General features: G+C 49.5%; 1 protein-coding gene across 7 annotated transcripts in view; it reads left to right on the forward strand.

Annotated features, from left to right (window-relative positions):
* Positions 1-18,745, forward strand: part of LOC135913063 (rho GTPase-activating protein 23-like) — a 163,993-nt gene that overhangs the window by 31,910 nt on the left and 113,338 nt on the right. The window contains exon 1 of one of the 7 annotated variants that reach the window (XM_065445727.2): positions 9,566-9,683. The exons of the other annotated variants lie outside the window; for them this stretch is intronic. The gene's annotated coding sequence lies outside the window, so the exon portion shown is untranslated. Of the gene's footprint in view, positions 1-9,565; positions 9,684-18,745 lie in introns of those variants that run through there. 7 annotated transcript variants of the gene reach the window in all.

Here is an 18,745-nt window from a genome sequence, read left to right on the forward strand (position 1 = left end):
TTCGCACACTCACTCCCGCACCTTTGCTTCACTGAACACACAGAAAGGAGGCGGGACTTCGTCGACTGGTGTTGTCACGCTTGACTCAAGCTGGTGCGTCTTGGTTGCTGGGTTGACCCCGCAATTAGCTGGGGCGCTTGTCAAACGACCGTGGCGGTTACCGGGGTCCGCGGGGGAATGCCTTAGAACACCCTCTCTCAGGAGTTTTCTTGCTCCCAATGGTCCGTGAAGGCGACAGTGAACAAACCAACGATACTCGGTCCGCCAAACGTGTCTCGCCTTGGTGGCGGCGCAAGTCTGTCCGAGGGGCGCGCATTGTTGGCTTCACGAAGCGATTCCTCGCAACGAGGCAGGAGAAGCTAGAAGGTCGCTACCCCCGCTGGCCCATCGTAACAAGAGTGATTCGAGGGCTCTGGAATTTCGATAACCCGTGGTTCTTTAAAAGCCAGTTGCAACGAAATTTAGGTTCGCGTGTGAAGCCTAGTTTCAGATGGCGCATATACAGAGCAGCCTCCATTCAAAACGTTACGTTTGTAATACGAGTGGATGCGTCACGAAAGGCTCGCAAAAGCGAACGTTTTTGATGCCGCAACTGAAACATATAATGCAGGAAACGCCGCCATTACAGTTTACTCGAAAGTGACGCACGAGTCTAAGAACGCGCGGCTTCTTGACATGACCTCCGGGATCTTCTCACGGCGCACTTAAAAATTTCGGCGGTGCCGTGCTGGGACTTAGGCCACGTCCGCTATAACTACCTGTTGCACGCGTCGTCTGCTTGTAGGTGCTACGCAAAGGCGGCTAATAAGAAAATCAGATAATTACCAGCCCTGCAGCTTTGCCAAAGTGTTGCTTCAGTAGTATACATATACTACTTGCTCGTTCATGACCACTTTAGTCACAGTGAACGTGCACCCAAAGCACGGTACACGAGCGCTTTTGCACACCACCCCCATCCGACTGCGGCCGCACCCACCGGGATGGAACCCGCGGCCTCGTGTGTAGCTGACATAGAAACACCACCGCCACTGATCTACTGCTGCGGGCTGTGGAAGACACGTGGGTGTTTGCGTACTTCTGTGGTCTTTCTAGCTCCGCGACGCCCTCTAACGGGCTTACGGCATTGCATCCTTTGTCTCTTATAAACGCTACTTGTCCCACAGGCACAAGTACGCTACTACGCTACACAAGTAGACACAAGCAGCTACGCTACTTGTGTGTGTGGGACACAAGTAGTGTAGATGGTAGAGTCGGACCGCCGCTTTACTGAATAAAGCAGTGGTATGACTCTACTACCTATACTTTCCCAACTTAATAGCAGCCATTGGACCAACCACAATGCCGGAAAGTCCACAAGATGGCAGTACCCTGCGGTCGTCGAATTCCGCCATATTCTTGTCAAATTCTATAAAGACTGCATTCTGAGGCAATCAGAGATGCCGTAGCAGCCCTGTGGACCAATCGGAGCTGACAAAATGGCGAATTCGACAACATGTAGTGGGATTTGACAGTGTCCCACTAGTACCGGCTGTGAACTGACTCTTGTGCTCTCGAATAGTCGTATAGCTCGAATAGACGTAGCTATTCCTTCTACTGGATTCTATGCCACTCCTTTGACCCGCACCGTTCACGGCTGGCTGATCCCGTTGGTAACGCGGGCGGAGCGCCGCACGGCAACTTGACATTTGAAGAGTGACATTGCCCTTAAAATCATTTGAATGTCCCGGCCCATTAGACTTCTTCGCGGTTTTTTGTCTGTTGACAGCGTATTGAGAACATGACATATATACTCCTTAAATTATTATTATTATTATTATTATTATTATTATTATCATTATTATAGGGGCGAGGTTTTGTGGCTAGTGTCTGCATCGTCGGTATCTGCTTCTGCCGGTATTGTGGGAGAGCTCCACCACTGGAAAAGCTGGCGCCACCGTCGGCGTGACGTGGCATGAGGGATCACGTGGACATGGCGGCCGCGTCGGAGGCGCCGAAGCGAGCTGAAAACGAAAGTTAAAATTATCAGCTGCGCTGGGTTTCTGATTAAGTGGTGAGGCTTTACCGCCTTGGGTGTCTGCTTGACAGTATTTGAAAGTACTATAATAGGTAGTGGCTGCCATTGGAGGCGTGCAGCATGGTAGGCTACTGCACGGTGCCGCAGTGCCGGACGTATGCAACGGAGCCCGGTGTCAGCCTTATTCACACGTAGCCGCAGAACAAGGAGCTGCGTGAACCTTGGCTCGCGAAACTTAGAACCGGCAGACAGCCATCGGCTACAGCTGCAGCTATGCAGCAAGCACAGACGCGAGGAAGATTTTTGCTACGGCGCCGGGACTGCGATGTTCGGTGAGTGGCAGAAAACGCGCACTGAGACGCTCACCCGTGCCCGCTGCCCGGCTAATGTCATGACGGTTTGGTCTATGAACTTGTTGATGTTAGATACTGGCAAGTTCACTGAAACGAAAAGGGAGCGGTAAGACGCACATAAAAAAAAAGGCATGGTATATGGTCATGTTTGTGTTATGAATTAATGCACTGGATTACGAAAAAGAAGCAGAGGGGAATATCAGGCTGAGATGACCGATAAACATACAGTGCGACGCAACTTGAGAAATAATATTGAAATTTCCAAGAATTTAGAAGCCAAAATAAGATTGAATCGTCGCGACGGCACATTACAGTCGCCGTAGACGTAGAAGTCTCTATAACTAAGTTATTTTTGAACAGTTCTGATAGCGTCCACGCAACAATGGTTGCTAGTGTACTGTCAAACGCTCATATACTGCGGCCTAAAGCTCACGACACGGCGCGAAAATGCGCTCACAGGGAAAGCAAAACATGTGGGCGGACGTGCATGCAGACGCGCATTCGGTCGCTGCGAACCCGTGCGATCGCTGCACTGAGGCTTCATTCTGTTATGCTCCATTTCGTTATATAGACAACCCAGTATAAGTACATATTTCACATAGTTTATTCTCAGCGTTTGCCTACCTTTCACGCAAGAAGCCGGTTCGCAGGACTCCACCGTCGCGACCGCGCGCAGTGGGCGTTCACTGTACGTATTCGACAAAGAGCTAGATAGCGTCTGTAAACGATTCTCTGCTTCCAATTTGCCCAAGATTATTATATCGACAGTCAAAAACTGCCCACGTTTTGAGAGTACCTACATAACTGTCCAGGAGGGCTGCCGCGTGGTGCTTTTATTGAGCGCCATAAGCGAAACCTATGAGGAGCGCGTCACGTGATCCCTCATACTACGCAAGGGAGGCGCTTCCGACAGATGGCGACTCCGTAAGTCCTCGCCCCCAATAGGAGCGGCGTATAGATATATGGGTCAGCTACGGCAAAACTTCTCGCTCTTTGGTTCAGCGACTGTAACTTCCTCGTGAACGACTATCCCCCTCTGGGATACACGGGCCGGCCGAGAGCTTTCAGCGCTCTACGCGCTCGATCTTGTTCTTCAAAAGTTCGCGCTGTACGTACATACATGGCCGTGCGCGCTCGTGTACCGAACCCAGACCTTCGTTGCCAACTTCGTGACGTCCATGCGTGGGGTATTAAGCGAGCGTGCGGTGTATCTCCTTTTCTTTGCTTCGCAAGCTCAACAACCGTCACGTTTTCCCGCAATTATATGTAAACCCCGCTTTCTCCTGTAGCCAATCAGTTCCCTCTCGCTTTATGTAATGAGCGTCTGCGGAACTCTTACAGGAGCAGTGCAGGGTAGCCTACCGAGCTCAGCCTGGTTAACCTGCCTGCCTTTCCCTTATGACTTCGCTCTCTCTCTCTTTCTCACACACACACACACACACACACACACACACACACACACACACACACACACACACACACACACACACACACACACACGCGCGCGCGCGCGCAGGAACATTGTTCAGCCACTTTGTCGATGCAACGCCGAATCGGAAAGCGTCTAGCGCATGTTCACTATATACGCTCGGGAAGGGCGGAGCGATTGTTCTCGCTGCATGCGGCTGGGCGCGCGTATATATATATATATATATATATATATATGTATATATATATATGTATATATATATATATATATATATATATGTATATATATATATATATATAACCTCGTGTTAAGTGGCCCAACGGCGCGCATGCGATAACCTCGTTTTTTGGTTGAGGCAAGAGTGCGCCGCTTGCATATCGCCCGGAAGCGCGTATCACGCGGTTGCGTTGATGGTGCGTGTGTGTGTGTGCAGCGTTATGCCGGCAATAAGGGATCTCGATTGCACGCCCGCGTGGCTCGATTCGTTTCCGCTGGCAAATTGCCACTCGTGCTCGCGCGATCACGTAACGGCGCCCCAGCGGAAGTGAATAAGAAAGTAGAGGGAGAGGGAGAAAACGGGCCTCCGTTAGCAGGAGGAGCGGAGACAAACAGCCGACTCCCGCCGTTGCTGCGTACGCATGCACTATACTACTACGCGCGGCAGGGTATATGTACGTTTGCCGCTGTCGTGTTTACGCAGCAGCACATGCACGTTGCAGGTACATAGTACATAGTACAGCAGCGCGCGCTTGTTTGCCTCTCATTGGTCGATAGTCGAGGCTTCCGTAGAGTTTCGCGGCGCTTTGTGCATGGCGCGCAAAGGAAGAGGAAAGAAACTTGCCGCGTCACCGTTACCTGTGTGGCGGTTGCTTGCGTGGCGGGTACAGTTGAACGATCCCTTTCATTTTTATTTTTACTTTAAGCATGAAATGCTTTTAGCTTCCATTGTCGGCGACCCTCGAGTGACCTTGAACCAAAGGCCAGAGCCGTTATCCGGGCACTCGAGCGAGAACATCCGGGCAAGTTGCGAGAACGAAGCGAGATCATCCGGGCAACCAGACAAGACTGCATTACATACGCCAGTTACTTCCCAAACAAGTTGCAAAAAAAAATCTTCCGAATGTTTGTTCACGATATCACTGCACGCCGTAAGCTCTAGTACGCTGACACTTTATTTCTCATTTCCAATAGCGACGTTCAAAAGCCAGATGCAGGGCACTGTGCACTCGATTGTCATCTTTTGGCGTTGAGCGCTCTTTTTCAACGCCAGCGGTCCGTGAGTCCTGTTTGACCGAGACGAGACTTGCAATGAGGTTATGACAGGAAACTATTGCGTCCATGTGGAGCAGTGCGCAGTATGGCGTGGTGCGGTGTGGTGGCGTGTGCCGTCGCGAACGCACATTTTAAGGTTGTGGCTTGTGTAACCTCCAGCCAATCTGCTTTTCCGGTTAGCCATTTCATGCTTACACCTACTCTTGATTACGGGAGAGCCGTTTTTTTTCTTCTTCTGGTTCACCGTGGTCATCGTTCGCCGGGAAACGAAATCGAGGAACGCGGTGAGCGGGATAAGCCGCGAGGTCTGGATCTAGCTTCGCCGTTTGCTCCTGAATGTGGATTTGTGCCGGTTCGTCAAGGATTAATCGCACAGCGCCGGAACGTCCCCCTGCGTAAATTGTTGTCGTTCTGGAGAATTCCTGTCGAGTTTACGTGGCGTTGAACAACTTTTCTAAGCGACGTATACGCGGGGTCGAAGTGGCGTCGCAAATGTGGATCGCGAGAACATTTGCTCTCGGCTTGTTATACGGCTGAAACAGGATGATGTGAAACCGATGCCTTAATAGGCTCCGATATCGCGTTTGACTTTCGCTTTGTCGGAACTTTGGGGCTTCAGCGAAATCGTGGAATGCGTGGAGGAAGAAAGTGCATGCTGCTTCTTCACCGCGTTGCAGCGCGGTATTGCAGCGGCCATGCCTCCAAGCTGTCACACGCCTCAGAAATGGGTGTGTGCCAGTGTGACACAAGGCACATATAAATATTAAATGTATATACATAGACAGGCATCTTGCTTCTTTGTGCATGCATCACTATACTCTTTGCTCGACATGCATCAAACACTGCCTTCGTCCTCGTCACATCGCTGCGCCGACGTCATCCGCCTAGATTGGTGTTGCATTTCGGAGTTGCTTCTCAATGGTGTGGTTCGCAAACACAACTGCATAACGTTATTTTTGCGACATGTTTATTTATTTATTTACATGTACCTTACATGCCTTCGAGAAGGCATTATGTAAGGGGGGAAATACAGTAACATATTAGTATGGAATCGGGTAGAAGAAACATCAGTATAATGAAAGGAATATGCACGCAACATGGAAAATTAATACGACATTAGCAAATACATATGTTGAGCAATAACAATGAACGGTAAACACAATAACATAATAACATTATAAAAGCTATTGCATCTATACCGTAGTAAAAAAATTAGGATCACTGAAATTATTTTGTTAACATGTAGAAAAATGCAGGAAAGTAATTAAAACAAGACAAGACGTGTTAGACGCTTGAAACGGCATATTGATTGATTAGAAGATTGCGAAATGCGCTGTGTTTAGATTAGCAAGCGATGCTATCTGCATGGTAGAGCGTTCCATAAACGGACCGCACGGGGCAAAGCTGAAAAATTAAAAGCGTGTGTGTTTCCATGAATTCGAGTGTAGCTGAACTGACTGTTCAGTCTTTGTGACGTCTAGGACGCTTTTTTCAGGTTTGATAAGGTTAGGCCATCTGTGTGAATGAATCTATGAAATAATAATAGAAGGGCAATATCACGGCGAGTGGTTAGCGGTTGCAACGACAGATCGACTTTTATTTGGGTTACACTTGACTGATTACTATAGTTTTTTTTAATGAAACGGCTCGCTATATTCTGGATGCTCTCCACGAGTTCGATGAGGTATTGTTGATGAGGAGACCAAATACATGAGGCGTACTCAATTTGTGGCCGTAATATAGTTATGTAAGTTAGTTTTCTTAGTGGTGAAGGCGCAGTTCTTAAGTTGCGGCGCAGAAATCCTAATGATCTGGAGACGTTAGCTGAAATGGAGGTGATGTGATTAGTCCATGAAATAGTGTGAGTATGGAGCACTCCTAAGTACTTATATTCTGTGGTGTGGTCAACTATGTTAGTATCCAAATGATAAGAAAAGTGAGAGTTAACGGTTTTTCGGGAAAAGGAAACCACTTTGCTCTTCCACATGTTTAGGGACATCAGCCACGTAGCACACCAATCACTAATATGTGCAAGGTCATTTTGGAGTGCCGTGTGGTCAGCGGAACAGTTAATAGAACGGTATACAATGCAGTCGTCAGCAAATAACCGTACAGAAGAGGATGTATTGTTCGGTAAGTCGTTAATGTAAATTAAAAAGAGAAGAGGTCCAAGTATACTCCCTTGAGGTACACCGGAGGTGACGTCAGACAGGGCAGAGCAAAAGTTAGGAACAACAGTGAACTGTTCGCGATTAGTAAGAAAATTACGAATCCATGATAGGGTTAGTGAGTCAAGTTTAATTGCAGAGAGCTTTGATATCAGGCGACTATGAGCTACACGATCGAAGGCTTTCGAGAAGTCCAGAAATATTCAGCCAATTTGTTTATTACTGTTCATAGCAAAGTGTAAGTCTGACGTGAATTCTAGTAGTTGGGTTTCGCAAGAAAATCCTTTTCGGAAACCATGCTGTTTCGGGTAAAAAAAAGTTATTAGATTCAAGAGGAGGATAAATATGGGGTGCGATAATGTGTTCTAACATTTTGCAGCAAATACACGTGAGTGATATAGGACGGTAATTTTCATTAGAGCTCTTGTTACTTTTCTTAAAGACAGGCGCTACTTTTGCTATCTTCCAGTCTGTAGTAGGAAGCATACCACTTGTAAGGGATTGGTCAAATAGGTGTAGCAGAATTTCGCTTGATACTAGTATTGTGTTTTTAGTATTTTAGAATTTATACCATCTATGCCAGAGGATGAAGCCATTTTAAGGTTATCTATAAGATCGACTACGCCTTTTAAAGTGATGGTGATGGGAGTCATGTACTGGAACTCAAAATCGGGTACAAAGAGCGTGTTGGAATTATCTTCTTTTGTAAAGACGGATGTGAAAAATGAGTTGAATGCTGTCGGATATTGACTGTCAGGAATAGGTGAGTTGCTTTTATCCTGCAATGAAATATCACTACACTTATTACTAGGGTTAACTATGTTCCAGAATTTTCTTGGATTGCTTGCAATAATTCCTGCATGGTAGGTTTTTTGAAAAATATTTACCCTTGGCGACCAATAAAGCTGTGCAGTATTCTTTTAGATAGCTTTTGTATTTATTCCAAGCCAATGTTGCGCGGTGCGGTGTTGTGCGGTATAAAGGTTGCATGAAATTACATGCTTCGTAGGATGAAAATAAACGCAATTGTACGACGCGTCGCAATTGTTTTTATAGCAATCTATATTTAAGCGCTTCGCGAAAGCTTCGCTTCACATTGATTGCAACATTGCATGTTTCATCTGCATTTTTTTTTTTCGTTGATGCTTTAGGTGCACGCCAATTTAAAACCGATAAAAGCGTTCGTTGATACATTCACTGATTGCCTAAGCGCATACCACTGCGCTGATGCGCCGTTAATACTTTGCGAACTGCGCTGACCGCGACTGCCTGATGTGCTAACCGCAGAGGCAGGACGTTATCGTTTATGCCTAGTTGCATTAATTCATTCATTCATTCAGTCATTCACAGATGACCTATTAAACCCTGACTGGCATGGCCATCCATACCCGGGCGCTAAGCTCGAGATGTTGCCGCGGATTACCATTTCCGCGCTCCTCAAGGCCGGTTGTTCTTAGTATAGCGCAAGAAAACAAACACGTTGTAAAAACAGCTTGCGCGAGACGTGAAAAGTATATCCCCTCTCCTCCTCCTCCTCCTCCTCCTTATTCTCTCTCGTTCCTACCCCCTACTCTTTTTTTTTTTGTCTCTGTGTTCTTGTAATTATTATTATCGCTTTTCGATCAATACACACTCGCGAACACACGCCCGTATACATATATACTGTCGCTTCTGCGTTCCACTGTACCCCGCGGTTCAGAGCCGGAGCCAAGTTTCGCGCTGGAGTTTATTTAAACTAGGCCGAGCACATTATAAGTCTCCTCGGCGCCCTCTCTGGCTCCCCCTCCTCCCTCTCTGCCTCTCTCTCTTTCTTCTTTTCCTTTTTACCGTCGGAGCTGCTAGTGCTCTAAAAAAGAAAGGTGGAGAGAGAGAGAGAGAGAGAGAGAGAGAGAGAGAGAGATGTTGAGCAAGGAGGCGAGAAAGCGGCGGCGTGTGCGAGCGTCTCTCGAGGCGCACGGCGCCGTGCAAGTTTGTTGCACAGTGTGAGGAGACGCCTTTGCCATTGCAATATGTGCCGTCTTCGGCGTGTGTTGCTGTATGTTTTCGCAGTCCAGAAGCGTCGCGGAAGAAAGCTAGAAAATAAACACTTGCCTACACACACACGCACGCCCGCATATATAACTCGTTTTCTTGTTCTCGCCCTCTCACCCACCTCCGCGAGTGCTCGCAGCTTGCGGAGCAACCAACTCCGTTCGGCACTGGCCCGTAAAGATGGGTTGTGACGGTCGGCTCCGCGACGGAGGCTGTTCGCGGCTCCAGCGATCTAAAAGGGGGCGCTGGGGTTGTTGTTTTTTTTTCTCTTTTATTTAAAAGAAATAATCAATGAATGCACAGTAAAGGAAGGCGGGCGTTCGGGGAAGGGAAACCCTAGCGAATTTAGCGAAACGAAGCCGGGAAGCCGCAAGCATATTGGCTCTGGGTACTCCGAGTTTTTCTTGACCGAGGAGGTAAGGACTTCCTGCTTCTGTCCCGCGGGTCTGTGTGATTGCTTGTTGCTTGTGTTCTGTCGCCGCATAACAGCGCGTAGCGAAGCGAGAAAAGGGGACAAAGAGTGCAAAAGCAGTGCCGGAAGGAGACTCTTAAAAAACTCGGATATAATCTTAACTGCACGGTGAGGTATATGAGGTGTGCCGTAGTAGAGGTCTACGATTTAATTTTGACCCGCTGGATTTCTTTAACGTGCGCAATTAACTAGCACTTTTCGCCCTCATTGAAATGTGACCCGTGTGCCGTGCCACCGCTTCGGGTAACTCGGGTGTAATGACAGAGCGACTTGCTCGAAAGCGCGCATATATGGATGAGCCGGGTGCATACCCGCCTTCCCCCCCTGAGATCACCTCGGTTCGGTTCGTTTTCTCGTTTCGTGCGTATAATCACCGCGTTAGTGTCGTGCTGTGTGGGTACTGAGACGCTGTCTCAGCACTTGGCGGGATGGAAAGCAGCTGAGCCTCCTGTATAGTCGCTGGAACGTTTCAGCATAGCGCCTATACCGCGCGTTAACCGTCACCGCCCCCGTGCTCTGTTCCAGCTGCCCTCGCGCTGGTTAATCCGTGCCGCTGCATCGTTAAGCTGCAACGCTTCGTTGAAACGTTCTCCCGTCCTATACTTTCGTTTTCTTAAACACCATTTCTCACCGCTGGCTGCCTTTTGTGATCATTGTCAAATTCCTGTCGAGTTACCCACCGTACCTCTTCTGGCTGTCTTGCCGCACTGCTTGGCTTCGCAAAGCCAAACATGAAAAGCACGCGTGTACGAAAAAAAAAAGAAAGCGTTACCTGTGCACAGAGAAAAGGCTAAACGAAGCTGTTGGGCTGGTAAGGGTAGGTGTTCTACAGTTACATTCCCGGCCGGGCCAGCAGGTGTATGGTTGCGCCCAAGTTCCAGCTAAATCAACGTCCCCACATATTTTGTTTGGAACGAGGCCAGTTTTTCTGCGGGACTACATAGCTTCATAGAGAACGAAGTGCTCTCTCTCTCTCTTTTTTTTTCTTCTTACAACGCGGAACTCGTCGGTATTTAAGTGGAACAAGAAGATTTCAACTGAAACACTCAGTCGTTCCACTTACGTGTTTTTTAACGTGTTTTTCGCTCATTTCTAAGCACAGGTGTACAGGCGCATGGACACAGAACGAACAGAACCTCGGCAGGAAACAGTATAGCTATTAGTCGAAGGCCTTCTCTGGGTGCGCGTGTACGTCGATAGGAAGTCGCCACGCGACGTCGACATATCTCTTTCCGTGCGCCACTTTTCGGCGTTATACGGCGAGACAGGGGGGCGGGGAGTGCGGGGGTGTGCAGGGTGCCGTTTCATCGCTCATTCTCCGCCCGTGGCGGAGAAGCCAGCGGCGGCTTCGCCGCGTATATATATATATATATATATATATATATATATATATATATATATATATATATATATATATATATATATATATATATCAGCCCTTGGCGAGGCACGTTGCATTCCTCGAAGATAAACGAGCCGGCGCGCAGACGACATTTCGCGGAACGTCGCTCGCCGGCGTCGCCACCCGACTCGTCGCGAAACGAAAACAAAAGGGGGGGGGGGGGGGAGGGGGCTGGCTGTTGCTCGCCGGGGCATTCCCACGAGGAGGATTCGCTGTTCGCTGCTTTGGGCAACGAGTGCAATGCGGTTCCGTGGGCGCCGCTGTCCAATAAACTTTGCGACAGAGAGATTCGGGGGGTAGGGGGGGGGGAGGGCAAAGCGTTGCCCGCTGGGACTCTGCCGTCTCCGAACTTCCGAAGTATACCGCGGCGCCGTCGCGGTTGCTTCCGGCACTGCGCACGGCACGACGTCGCAGTGTTTGGCGCACTGCCCGCGTAGCTTTCGTGGTCGCTGGAGAGGAGGGGCCGCGCCGTGGTATCCTGTGGGATTGTTACATTGTTATACCGCGCTCTTTTCTGGAGAGCTAAATTTTTTTTCTTTTTTTGGCCCGTCGCGATAGATTTAGTGCCGGGATATGTCCAATACTGAACGTCCAACGAGACGGAATGTCCGAACGAGTCGCAAAATAAGTAAATGTAACAAAATCGAAATTTGACCACTCGGTCCTTGCGCCGCAACGATGGTTATTTTTTAATTGTTGTTTTTTATTTTGGGGGAACACGGAAAGAATAATGTAAATGAAGGAATGTGCGTTGGCCACAGGCGAGTGTCTGCTTTGGGCGACTGATGCCGAGACCGAAGGACCGACCGAATGAAAAGAAAGTGCATTTGGCTTGGTCTACAGAGCATCATGCGCGTACTATCCGGCATGGCACACTGGCGAAACGAAAGTGAAAGGGACGCGGTGTACCGCAAAAACTCGCACATAATGCGAGGCGAGATATGCGGATAGCGAAAAGCGAGAAAGGTTTCGTCCGCGCATTATACGAATGAGGCATATTCAGCGAGAACATTTATTTACATCGGATTTCGTGCTTCAATCATCGTTGCCCTTGGTTGCACTGTCTTAGGACATTTACTTTCCGCGAACTCTTCCTGCAGAGATAGCGATCCTTCTATACCATCGAGCGCGTTCGAAATGGCGCACTTCTAAAAGAGCGACAAACATACTCGTACGTGGTGGTTTAATTAGCCATGTCAAATTAAGTTAGGCACGCTGCAAAGGTTTGTGCGAGTGCGACGCTTACTTGATTACGGTCCTCCGTGATTAGGAGGACAGCGGTAGTAGTGGCGCCGTTGTTGATTATCCCCGCAGCTAAAATCACCTTGAAGACAGCCGATTACTGCTTTCGCGGTTCCGGCATTTTGCAGCTTCAATGCGGGAAGAAAAATGCAATTTCCCGATAACGTTCACTTCACGTGATTAGCACGTCAGCTCGTCGCTGCGGAGGCGCGCACTCGCTTGTTATGTCAGCACGTTATAGCCGCCAAACCCACGCCGTCTCTGTACGCTAGGGAATGATGAGGATAATGGTAGCCATGCGGCAATTACGAAACTACAACATTGAGCCCGATTTTCTGGCTGAAAATTTTGATTCGTATCCACATATAAAACGAGGCAGAAATTTCGGGACTCGGGAAGAAAAAAAAAGCGATGGAACCCTTCTCACGACGACTGTCGACGGTAATGCGTTTATTGAATCAGTATAGCGACACAACGTGTTGCCACCGTCGAAACGAGTCATGCGTGAGGCGTGTATACTGCGGCGGGATTCCTCTTTCCCGCGTCCCTGAGAACACTCGGGATGCCATCTATCGCCGCCGCCGCGAAGCCTGCGCGCGGCATATGAAATGCATGGGCACGCCGGTGCGTGCGAATGCTGTGAAACACGGGTCGTGTGGCAAATAAACTTCTCGCTCGCGCTTATTTCTGCATACACTGTGCGCGATCTAGTGGCACTGCCGAGAAGTCCGCGCGCGGCTTCCGAGACGACAAGCATGACCCACCGTTGCTTGCGAACGCCGATAAATGTTCCCTCGCTCGCTGCACACTCAGTGACACATACTCAGTGACCCGAGTTGGCGAGAGGTTCGTTTAAAAGTGGCACACACCCGGTGCGTTCATGGCGCAGCTCGCTAAAGCGTTGGCGTGAAAGGAGTTCATTGAAAGCCGCACATGCCCAGTGAATATGTGGCGCAGCCTGCTAATGGGTCGGCTTCCTGCCCTTGAGGAACTCTTGTGACAGCCGATATGGCGCTGGCTTAGACCGTGTCCCCGCCCTGAAAGCCGCGCTTGGTGTCGGGGCACCCTGAGAGGGATTCGCAAGAGAGAAGCCTGGATGCGTGCATGCCATGTGTCTGACGCGTTTGGGCAGTGGCCATACTGTGTGTTCTTACATTGCTTGGTGGCTAATCGTATCACCGTCGGTATTCGTCGTGAGATGGGTTCTACTGGCTTTTTTTTTTCTATGTGAAAGGCTGGTCGTTGACTTCGTTCCGGTCGTAGGTCGTTCTGCATGGGGCCCAAGAATTCATATAATTTTTAAACGCACGAGGACAATAAGTTTGTTCCCACGCACATAAGCATTGCGAATTGTTGCATCTGTAATCCAATGTTTTGTCGGAACTGATCAATTTGCAGAGTCACGGATCTATTTGAAGCCACGAGGACGAAGTTTAGACAAATTTTAGTAGTATCAGAGTCTATCAATACTCTTGTACAGTAGCACCAGAGTTCCTTCTTTTTCACCCACTCGCGGTCTATGTTTTTAAAACATGACCTCCCTGGCAAAATCATTGGACCGTACTAGCATAATGGTTGTTAGCCTGGCGTGTTAATTTTTTCGCTGCATGCCCAATTAGGTCGTTCTAGCTATATGTATTTCCGGTCGCAGTGTGCCGTCGTTTTTTGATACTCCTCTGATGATTTATTGGGATCCCCTTTGAAATGAGCTGGTGACAAATGGTCACTTAGCCTGATTTAGTTAATTAGGTATGTACGTGCTTTTCATTCTAGCGTTTTTGTGTACATCTTCTTAACCTTTTTTTCTCCTCAAAACTTCGCTATCTGCCTTGTACCTATGCCTGTAACAAATCCTATCGCATCAAGCTCCGGCCTGCTTTTTTTTTCCCCTATACTCGAAAACGTATCTTGCTCATCTCGACTGCTGACCGGTTGATGCTTCCGTCCACTTTAATTCCAAAGGCTTCGGGAACGTGTACGTTACCCACGCGTCTCACTGGGTGAAGCCTTTCTCATTTCATTAGGATGTGCTGAATGGTCTCCGATTTTTTTTCTTTTTTCTGCAGCAGACACATGCCTCATTTTGTTGCGAATATTTGCTCCGCCATGTTTTTGTCCTTAGGCAACCAGCTGGAGCCTCGAATACCAAAGCGCTGCCCTTTTGCGTTATCGTGTAGACTTTCCCTTCTGATTTCTTGCTTCCCATTCTTTTAAATCAGAACGGTCTTTTTTGTTTCCGATCCTTGCATCCAATTCACTATCTCTGTTTCTCTGACTTTCTTTGTAACGACACCAGGTTGTCTGTTTACATTTTCACTTACCCTGTACTTGATTGCCAACTTGTACTTGGTTGAGCTCGCAGAATGTCGATTTATATGCGACAGTGAACATTGGCCATGCCGCAACGCGTAGGAGCGCGCAATGGTTTTTCAGTCGAGCCCAGACTTAGGATTCGCGCCCGTGGGAATCGGTGAGCTCCTCACACGTTGCTCATATTTCACCGTGTATGTAGGGATGCTTTTCTTCGCGCATACTATATATGTATAAAAGAAGTTCCCCTTTCGGTCAGTCAGTGAATGCAAATTTTCCATTTTCATAATAGTTGTCGTGTTTCCGCGTCAGCCGTATATCGCAGTGGTGTGATCCTATGCCTCGTGCCTATAGTCCGTCTTGTGGGACGGAAAAAAATTTACCGTGCGACTATGCGCTTTTAGGCATGCATGGGAGCAAGCAGAATTGGGACAGTCCGCGGTGGGGGGGGGGGTTCGTCTTACTGCGAGCAGCAGCAGCTCAAAATCTGGAAAGTGGGCCTGTTGCTCATCTGGCCGTCCGTCGTTCCGCCATCGTGTCGTCATCCTCCCCGGATAACCTCCTCCCACTCGTAGGGTTAGCGCTCACCGCGCTGCGAGGATTACCAAAACTGCGCCCGCCTTGCACTGGCATCGAACACACGCCCTTGCAGCAACGTGCATTTGGGTGCCACGTACGCGCTAACCGCTGCACCCTGGGCTACTGTAGGCCCCAGTGTATGCGACTCACCTAAATATCCCAGTACGTGTACTATACTGGCAACTCCAGAACCCGTTGCTTGTGCTGGCAACACTGTCCAAACAAACTGGTGGCTACGCCATCCAGGTTCACGGCGGCTTTTTCGCTTCGTGCTGCTCTCGCGCGTTTCTCGTTCGTGGTGTGGAATCGAGGCGTTTAGTCCAAGCCGAAAGGGTCCTTGCTGCCGATTACCTTATTTTGATCGGTATCGAGGATTTGAGCGACGAAGCCGCAGAAATCGTTGCGCTGTGCGCGCCAACGTGCTGTTCGGCCTGCCCAGCAAGCCTTTCAAGCAAGCCGGAGGTTTAAAAAAAAAAAAAAGAAAGAAAGAGCGTCCTCGAAAAGCGGGCCTCGAAAAGGTGCAATCACTTGTTCGCGGCCTTGCTCCACTGGTACAGGTTCGATATACCCGACTGTTTTCGATCGTCATAGGCAACTCCGCACTGAGACTCGTGTTGCAGTATATCACATATAGCGTCTCACAATATATAGGCAGTAACGTCTGTCTTGCTTTCAAATGCTAAATACGGATATTCTGCACTGAGGCTAAAAACTGTAACGTCACCTGGTCAGTATATCTTGGGATGAAAACAAATGAGAGTTCCGTTTGTGAATCGGGGCCGCACCTTTCTTTTTATAGTTAGCTGATAGTGCGATAAGATTGTCTGCGCCTGATTACATTTGTTGATTCATCTTTGCAGTACGCAGGGTTCGAGGCAGGGCTCGGGCTTGCGAACACAGCAGACGCCCGCCGCCCGTAGAAATTCTCAAACCCAGTTCACAGGCGAGAAGTGAATAACAACCATTCAAGCCAAGTTGAGTTTCTTCCAACGGGTTTCCAAAATTTAACTTTGACAAAGTAACTTGTATTAGCGTAAATGCACGACTTGGAAACGAAGTTCCAATAGATATTAGCTGTGTCCGCAGTGCCAGAAAGCAAACCAGTGCCACTGTGCGCAGGTCTAACGATCCAAAGCTGGAACGAGCGCTGTCTGCTTCTAAATTTCTTGCGAGCAAATAAACTGACAACTCGGCGCGTTGAATGAGAAAACAGCATCTTCTGCTTGCACCGCTAAACTAAAGCATGCTACGAAAACGATACGTCGCCTGGCGGCATAACATGTGTCATCATCAACTTCAGACCTTCCAGGCAGTTATTCCTGCTACCGTGCCTGCTGACAGAAGTACAGCAACGAGAATATTCCTACTGCATTAGTGACACTAATGCTTGGGCAGAAAGCTGTAAACGGACAAAACCAAATGAAGCTTGAACGTACATCACTATAATTTATAAAACTGCCTGCCTAAACAGAGCACACTCCACGATTGGAAACGCCATCAAGATATTGAAAGCAATGTTCTGATCGCCGGAAAGATAGAGGTCACGAGTGAAGTGTTTCGAACAAACCGGTATAGCATCAGTCGTCAGTTTTTCCCATGGCGATGTTTCTTATCCGTTCACTCTCCGATGCGCGTCGTCTGCTTCTGTCGCGAAAAGACAAACATTTCGCAGTTCCGCCCGAAAGGCGAATCACCGATTGCGATATCAAATCAGTAGATAGCGATACGAAGTTAGGACAGTAGTTTTATCGGCCGTATAAACTTGTAAACATTCGCTTACTAACTAAATTAATAATGATAGAATATGCAAGCGTGACTCATCGAGGACGTAGAAAGAAACAGCCACACAGAGACAGCGCTGTCTTTGCGTGTCTGCGTCTTTCTACGTCATTGTTCAGTCGCGCTTACCCATTCTATCGTGAATTCAAACCAACCAGCTCGTCAACGTGTAATAACTAAATTAACCAGCATGGTGTCACGCGCGCACAGGTAAACATGAACACATCTCGCTCGATGACAGCGGAAACTAGCAGTGAAAGCACTACAGCAGTCACGGGCCAATTGACCTCCGTGCACCTCCCGCTTCAACGCGAACGAAACGTTGAAAGTACAGCGCATACGAAGCTACCGGCACTACGCGCACTTTGGCCACGTCGCAGATTGCTTTCCATACACGCGAGCGCCGGCAACTCCCGCGATTGGCGTGGCCAACGCCGTTGTACACGCCGCAATGTCTCCACTCTATGCGAAGCGGCGGGCGAGGAGCACATCGAGGCACCGTGGCAGCCGCCGGAGAAGAACGGCCAAGTTTTCAGGGGCTTTAGAACGGCCTCCTTCCTCCCTCGCCTCGCGCGCCACAGGATAGGACACACATCCGGGCCGCGTTCCTCGCCTCCTCGCTCGCGCACCCGCGTTCGCCGGCCCCCCTCACAAGCTTTCACTCGTACGAACCTCACGGCGACGGCGACGCCGACAGCAGAAATGCGCTTGGAGTGTCCATATAAATTGCTATCACAATAAAATCATGCATTACTGTCCTTCCACCGCGGCGGCACGCATAATGGTGCGCAGGTCTTTCGACATTCGGATGTTTTTATCGTTCTTTTTTTTTCTTTTTTTTGGGGGGGGGGGGGGCTCGTGCGCGGCGGCATCACGACGGTTTGCGCATGTCGTGCTAGGAGGCCCTCTTTCCCTTCAAGATTGAACCTGGTCTATGGGGCAAACATTCAGTTGGGGTCGCCAATATCCTTATCGCATCGGAAATTTCGAATGCGGCTTATAGAATTCCATCCTGCGACGCACGGAAGGCCTTCCAGCTACTGGTGGACGTCTTCCTCGTCGGCCGCGCGGAGCGCGCTCGCGCGCCGAGTCGGTGGTACCGTCTCCGACGTTTCGCGCGTAGCTCAGAACTGAAGCGCACCCTTTTACGCCGAGTGCAGAGGGTGCATGCGAGCTCTTTTAGGCGCGGGAGCAGCGGCGGTGCTAGAGAATGCGCAAGTGCCCACGCCCTTTTGCGCACGCGTCTGCAGCCGCTGCTGCTTATCGTGCCCCCCAGCGCGCTCTCTGATGTCCGCAGCTAGTGTTCCTGTATCCGCAGCCGGCGAGACTGATCAGTTTCCCGGCGGCGGGCATTAAACGAACGGAACGAACGGTAGGAGGAAAGAAAAAAAAAAGAAAGGAAAAGGAAGGGGTAGGAAGAAAGAAAGTGCGGGGCGAGGACGAAAAGGGGCGTCGGCGTGGCGCTGCCGGTTGAAGCGGGGCCGGCCGGTCTGATCGGCACGCAGACTCGCGCCGTCGTCCGACCCCCCCTTGGGCCAAAGGTCAAGGACGCCGGCCGAGACTCCTTATTCCCCCGGGGCTGCCGCCTCTGCGATCTAATTGACCCCCGGGGGCCGCGCGCCAAATAATCCGTTGGGCGCTGCGTGTAGTAGACGGGCTTGCCCGTAGCGCCGGGGCCGATGCAATCGCCGCAG

This window comes from Dermacentor albipictus, chromosome 1 (assembly GCF_038994185.2).
Source record: "Dermacentor albipictus isolate Rhodes 1998 colony chromosome 1, USDA_Dalb.pri_finalv2, whole genome shotgun sequence".
NCBI lineage: Eukaryota > Metazoa > Arthropoda > Arachnida > Ixodida > Ixodidae > Dermacentor > Dermacentor albipictus.